The following is a 7,620-nucleotide window of genomic DNA, read 5'->3' as shown; positions in this document are numbered from 1 at the left end:
GCGGTATTCGGAGACACTAAAAGCACCATAGTAGAACACAGATGATGCTTCTAAGATGATGTAATAGCCAGTAAGAAGAAGTACAATTCAAGTTTTAGGTATCGGTTGTTGACTTTTTAGCTGGCTTTGGTGCCTTGGTAATGAGCTAGGACCTTAAGATTCTGCATGAAAGGAGGACTAGCAGCCGAGTTGCACGGGAGAATGTGAAAAGTGTTCATATGTAGTACAAACCTGAGAAATCCTTCCGTTTTCGTCATTTGTTATCGAATCGACTTAAAGCCAGATCGTCTCATTGGCCGCTCTTCTCCCTGAAATGGTTGTACTTATCGTCTGCAACGCTATTTTGCGTGCTGCGATATGCTGAGACACTAAAACACCATAGTAGAATACAGATCAAGCTTCTAAGTTGATGTAATAGCCAGTAAGAAGTAGTACAATTCAAGTTTTAGGTATTGAATATTGACCTTTTAGTTGGCTTTGGTGCCTTGGACATGAGCTAGAACCTTAAGATTCTGCATGAAAGGAGGACTAGCAGCCGAGTTGCATGGGAGAATGTGAAAAATGTTCATATGTAGTAAAAAAATGAGACATCCGTCCGTTTTCGTCATTTGTAATCGAATCGACTTAGAGCCACATCGTCACATTGGCCGCTCTTCTCTCTGAAACGGTTGTACTTATCGTCTGCAAAACTATGTCGCGTGCTGCGGTATGCGGAGAAACTAAAAGCACCGTAGTAGAACACAGATGAAGCTTCTAAGTTGATGTAATAGCCAGTAAGAAGTAGTACAATTCAAGTTTTAGGTATTGATTATTGACTTTTTAGCTGGTTTTGGTGCCTTGGACATGAGCTAGGGCCTTAATATTCTGCATGAAAGGAGGACTAGCAGCCGAGTTGCACGGGAGAATGTGAAAAGTGTTCATATGTAGTAATAACCTGAGAAATCCGTCCTTTTTCGTCATTTGTTATCGAATCGACTTAAAGCCAGATCGTCACATTGGCCGCTCTTCTCTCTGAAACGGTTGTACTTATCGTCTGCAAAGCTATGTCACGTGCTGCGGTATGCGGAGACACTAAAATCACCACAGTAGAACACAGATGAAGCTTCTAAGTTGATGTAATATCCAGTAAGAAGTAGTACAATTCAAGTTTTAGGTATCGATTATTGACTTTTTAGCTGGCTTTGGTGCCTTGGACATGAGCTAGGACCTTAATATTCTGCATGAAAGGTGGACTAGCAGCCGAGTTGCACGGGAGAATGTGAAAACTGTTCAAGTGTAGTAAAAACCTGAGATATCCGTCCGTTTTCGTCATTTGTTATCGAATCGACTTAAAGCCAGATCGTCACATTGGCCGCTCTTCTCTCTGAAACGGTTGTACTTATCGTCTGCAAAGCTATGTCACGTGCTGCGGTATGCGGAGACACTAAAATCACCGCAGTAGAACACAGATGAAGCTTCTAAGTTGATGTAATATCCAGTAAGAAGTAGTACAATTCAAGTTTTAGGTATCGATTATTGACTTTTTAGCTGGATTTGGTGCCTTGGACATGAGCTAGGACCTTAATATGCTGCATGAAAGGAGGACTAGCAGCCGAGTTGCACGGGAGAATGTGAAAACTGTTCAAATGTAGTAAAAACCTGAGAAATACCTCCGTTTTCGTCATTTGTTATCAAATCGACTTAAAGCCAGATCGTCACATTGGCCGCTCTTCTCTCTGAAACGGTTGTACTTATCGTCTGCAAAGCTATGTCTCGTGTTGCGGTATGCGGAGACACTAAAAGCACCATAGTAGAACACAGATGAAGCTTCTAAGTTGATGTAATACCCAGTAAGAAGTAGTACAATTCAAATTTAAGGTATCGATTATTGACTTTTGAGCTGGCTTTGGTGCCTTGGACATGAGCTAGGACCTTAACATTCTTCATGAAAGGAGGACTAGCAGCCGAGTTGCACGGGAGAATGTGAAAAGTGTTCATATGTAGTAAAAACCTTAGAAATCCGTCCGTTTTCGTCATTTGTTATCGAATCGACTTAAAGCCAGATCGTCACATTGGCCGCTCTTCTCTCTGAAACGGTTGTACTTGTCGTCTGCAAAGCTATGTCACGTGCTGCGGTATGCGGAGACACTAAAATCACCACAGTAGAACACAGATGAAGCTTCTAAGTTGATGTAATAGCCAGTAAGAAGTAGTACAATTCAAGTTTTAGGTATTGAATATTGACCTTTTTGCTGGCTTTGGTGCCTTGGACATATGCTAGGACCTTAAGATTCTGCATGAAAGGAGGACAAGCAGCCGAGTTGCACGGGAGGATGTGAAAAGTGTTCATATGTAGTAAAAACCTGAGAAATCCGTCAGTTTTCGTCATTTGTTATCGAATCGACTTAAAGCCAGATCGTCACATTGGCCGCTCTTCTCTCTGAAACGGTTGTACTTATCGTCTGCAAAGCTATGTCGCGTACTGCGGTATTCGGAGACACTAAAAGCACCATAGTAGAACACAGATGATGCTTCTAAGATGATGTAATAGCCAGTAAGAAGAAGTACAATTCAAGTTTTAGGTATCGGTTGTTGACTTTTTAGCTGGCTTTGATGCCTTGGACATGAGCTAGGACCTTAAGATTCTGCATGAAAGGAGGACTAGCAGCCGAGTTGCACGGGAGAATGTGAAAAGTGTTCATATGTAGTACAAACCTGAGAAATCCGTCCGTTTTCGTCATTTGTTATCGAATCGACTTAAAGCCAGATCGTCTCATTGGCCGCTCTTCTCCCTGAAATGGTTGTACTTATCGTCTGCAACGCTATTTTGCGTGCTGCGATATGCTGAGACACTAAAACACCATAGTAGAATACAGATCAAGCTTCTAAGTTGATGTAATAGCCAGTAAGAAGTAGTACAATTCAAGTTTTAGGTATTGAATATTGACCTTTTAGTTGGCTTTGGTGCCTTGGACATGAGCTAGAACCTTAAGATTCTGCATGAAAGGAGGACTAGCAGCCGAGTTGCATGGGAGAATGTGAAAAATGTTCATATGTTGTAAAAAAATGAGACATCCGTCCGTTTTCGTCATTTGTAATCGAATCGACTTAGAGCCACATCGTCACATTGGCCGCTCTTCTCTCTGAAACGGTTGTACTTATCGTCTGCAAAACTATGTCGCGTGCTGCGGTATGCGGAGAAACTAAAAGCACCGTAGTAGAACACAGATGAAGCTTCTAAGTCGATGTAATAGCCAGTAAGAAGTAGTACAATTCAAGTTTTAGGTATTGATTATTGACTTTTTAGCTGGTTTTGGTGCCTTGGACATGAGCTAGGGCCTTAATATTCTGCATGAAAGGAGGACTAGCAGCCGAGTTGCACGGGAGAATGTGGAAAGTGTTCATATGTAGTAAAAACCTTAGAAATCCGTCCGTTTTCGTCATTTGTTATCGAATCGACTTAAAGCCAGATCGTCACATTGGTCGCTCTTCTCTCTGAAACGGTTGTACTTGTCGTCTGCAAAGCTATGTCACGTGCTGCGGTATGCGGAGACACTAAAATCACCACATTCGAACACAGATGAAGCTTCTAAGTTGATGTAATAGCCAGTAAGAAGTAGTACAATTCAAGTTTTAGGTATTGAATATTGATCTTTTTGCTGGCTTTGGTGCCTTGGACATGTGCTAGGACCTTAAGATTCTGCATGAAAGGAGGACTAGCAGCCGAGTAGCACGGGAGAATGTGAAAAGTGTTCATATGTAGTACAAACCTGAGAAATCCGTCCGTTTTCGTCATTTGTTATCAAATCGACTTAAAGCCAGATCGTCACATTGGCCGCTCTTCTCTCTGAAACGGTTGTACTTATCGTCTGCAAAGCCATGTCGCGTACTGCGGTATTCGGAGGCACTAAAAGCACGATAGTAGAACACAGATGAAGCTTCTAAGATGATGTAATAGCCAGTAAGAAGAAGTACAATTCAAGTTTTAGGTATCGGTTATTGACTTTTTAGCTGGCTTTGGTGCCTTGGACATGAGGTAGGACCTTAAGATTCTGCATGAAAGGAGGACTAGCAGCCGAGTTGCACGGGAGAATGTGAAAAGTGTTCATATGTAGTACAAACCTGAGAAATCCGTCCGTTTTCGTCATTTGTTATCGAATCGACTTAAAGCAGATCGTCACATTGGCCGCTCTTCTCTCTGAAACGGTGGTACTTATCGTCTGCAAAGCTATGTCGGGTGTTGCCGTAGGCGGAAACAGGAAAAGCACCATAGTAGAACACAGATGAAGCTTCTAAGTTGATGTAATAGCCAGTAAGAAGTAGTCCAATTCAAGATTTAGGTATCGATTATTGACTTTTTAGCTGGCTTTCGTGCCTTGGACATGAGCTAGGACTTTAAGATTCTGCATAAAAGGAGGACCAGCAGCCCAGTTGCACGGGAGAATGTGAAAAGTGTTCATATGTAGTAAAAACCTGAGAAATCCGTCCGTTTTCGTCATTTGTTATCGAATCGACTTAAAGCCAGATCGTCACATTGGCCGCTCTTCTCTCTGAAACGGTTGTACTTATCGTCTGCAAAGCTATGTCGCGTGCTGCGGTATGCTGACACACTAAAATCACCATAGTAGAACACAGATGAAGCTTCGAAGTTGATGTAATAGCCAGTAAGAAGTAGTACAATTCAAGTTTTAGGTATTGAATATTGACCTATTAGCTGGCTCTTGTGCCTTGGACTTGAGCTAGGACCTCAAGATTCTGCATGAAAGGAGGACTAGCAGCCGAGTTGCACAGGAGAATGTGAAAAGTGTTCATATGTAGTAAAAAAATGAGACATCCGTCTGTTTTCGTCATTTGTTATCGAATTGACTTAAAGCCAGATCGTTACATTGGCCGCTCTTCTCACTGAAGCGGTTATACTTATCGTCTGCAAAGCTATGTCGCGTACTGCGGTATTCGGAGACACTAAAAGCACCTTAATAGAACACAGATCAAGCTTCTAAGTTGATGTAATTCCCAATAAGAAGTAGTACAATTCAAGTTTTAGGTATCGAATATTGACTTTTTGCTGGCTTTGGTGCCTTGGACATGAGCTAGGACCTTAAGATTCTGCATGAAATGAGGACTAGCAGCCGAGTTGCACGGGAGAATGTGAAAAGTGTTCATATGTAGTAATAACCTGAGAAATCCGTAATTTTCGTCATTTGTTATCGAATCGACTTAAAGCCAGATCGTCACATTGGCCGCTCTTCTCTCTGAAACGGTTGTACTTATCGTCTGCAAAGCTATGTCACGTGCTGCGGTATGCGGAGACACTAAAAGCATCATAGTAGAACACAGATGAAGCTTCTAAGTTGATGTAATAGCCAGTAAGAGGTAGTACAATTCAAGTTTTAGGTATCGATTATTGACTTTTTAGCTGCCCTTGGTGCCTTGGACATGAGCTAGGACCTTAAGATTCTGCATGAAAGGAGGACTAGCAGCCGAGTTGCACGGGAGAATGTAAAAAGTGTTCATATGTAGCAAAAACCTGAGAAATCCGTTCGTTATCGTCATTTGTTATCGAATCGACTTAAAGCCAGATCGTCATATTAGCCGCTCTTCTCTCTGAAACGGTTGTACTTATCGACTGCAAAGCTATGTCGCGTGCTGCGGTATGCGGAGACACTAAAAGCACCATAGTAGAACACAGATGAAGCTTCTAAGTTGATGTAATACCCAGTAAGAAGTAGTACAATTCAAGTTTTAGGTATCGATTATTTACTTTTCAGCTGGCTTTGGTGCATTGGACATGAGCTAGGACCTTAAGATTCTGCATGAAAGGTGGACTAGCAGCCGAGTTGCACGGGAGAATGTGAAAAGTGTTCATATGTAGTAAAAACCTGAGAAATCCGTCCGTTTTCGTCATTTGTTATCGAATCGACTTAAAGCCAGATCGTCACATTGGCCGCTCTTCTCTCTGAACCGGTTGTGCTTATAGTCTGCAAAGCTATGTCGCGTGTTGCCGTAGGCGGAAACAGTAAAAGCACCATAGTAGAACACAGATGAAGCTTCTAAGTTGATGTAATAGCCAGTAAGAAGTAGTCCAATTCAAGATTTAGGTATCGATTATCGACTTTTTAGCTGGCTTTCGTGCCTTGGACATGAGCTAGGACTTTAAGATTCCGCATAAAAGGAGGACTAGCAGCCCAGTTGCACGGGAGAATGTGAAAAGTGTTCATATGTAGTAAAAACCTGAGAAATCTGTCCGTTTTCGTCATTTGTTATCGAATCGACTTAAAGCCAGATCGTCACATTGGCCGCTCTTTTTTCTGAAACGGTTGTACTTATCGTCTGCAAAGCTATGTCGCGTGTTGCGGTATGCGGAGACACTAAAAGCACCATAGTAGAACACAGATAAAGCTTCTAAGTTGATGTAATACCCAGTAAGAAGTAGTACATTTCAAGTTTAAGGTATCGATTATTGACTTTTTAGCTGGCTTTGGTGCCTTGGACATGAGCTAGGACCTTAACATTCTTCATGAAAGGAGGACTAGCAGCCGAGTTGCACGGGAGAATGTGAAAAGTGTTCATATGTAGTAAAAACCTGAGAAATACGTCCGTTTTCGTCATTTGTTATCGAATCGACTTAAAGCCAGATCGTCACATTGGCTGCTCTTCTCTCTGAAACGGTTGTACTTATCGCCTGCAAAGCAATGTCACGTGCTGCGGTATGCGGTGACACTAAAATCACCACAGTAGAACACAGATGAAGCTTCTAAGTTGATGTAATATCCAGTAAGAAGTAGTACAATTCAAGTTTTAGGTATCGATTATTGACTTTTTAGCTGGCTTTGGTGCATTGGACATGAGCTAGGACCTTAAGATTTTGCATGAAACGTGGTCTAGCAGCCGAGTTCCACGGGAGAATGTGAAAAGTGTTCATATGTAGTAAAAAATTGAGATATCCGTTAGTTTTCGTCATTTGTTATCGAATCGACTTAAAGCCAGATCGTCACATTGGCCGCCCTTCTCTCTGAAACGGTTGTACTTATCGACTGCAAAACTATGTAGCGTGCTGCGGTATGCTGAAAAACTAAAAGCACCGTAGTAGAACACAGATGAAGCTTCTAAGATGATGTAATATCCAGTAAGAAGTAGTACAATTCAAGTTTTAGGTATTGATTATTGACTTTTTAGCTGGCTTTGGTGCCTTGGACATGAGCTTGGACCTTAAGATTCTGCATGAAAGGAGGACTAGCAGCCGAGTTGCACGGGAGAATGTGAAAAGTGTTCATATGTAGTAGAAACCTGAGAAATCCGTCCGTTTTCGTCATTTGTTATAGAATCGACTTAAAGCCAGATCGTGACATTGGCCGCTCTTCTCTCTGAAACGGTTGTACTTATCGTCTGCAAAGCTATGTCGCGTGCAGCGGTATGTGGAGACACTAAAATCACCATAGTAGAACACAGATGAAGCATCTAAGTTGATGTAATAGCCAGTAAGAAGAAGTACAATTCAAGTTTTAGGTATCGATTATTGACTTTTTAGCTGGCTTTGGTGCCTTGGTCATGAGCTAGGACTTTAAGATTCTGCATGAAAGGAGGACTAGCAGCAAAGTTGCGCGGGAGAATGTGAAAAGTGTTCATATGTAGTAAAAACCT

The sequence above is a fragment of the Schistocerca gregaria genome, unplaced genomic scaffold (genome assembly GCF_023897955.1).
Source record: "Schistocerca gregaria isolate iqSchGreg1 unplaced genomic scaffold, iqSchGreg1.2 ptg000198l, whole genome shotgun sequence".
Taxonomy (NCBI): Eukaryota; Metazoa; Arthropoda; class Insecta; order Orthoptera; family Acrididae; genus Schistocerca; species Schistocerca gregaria.
Note: the sequence above shows the minus strand (reverse complement) of the source record.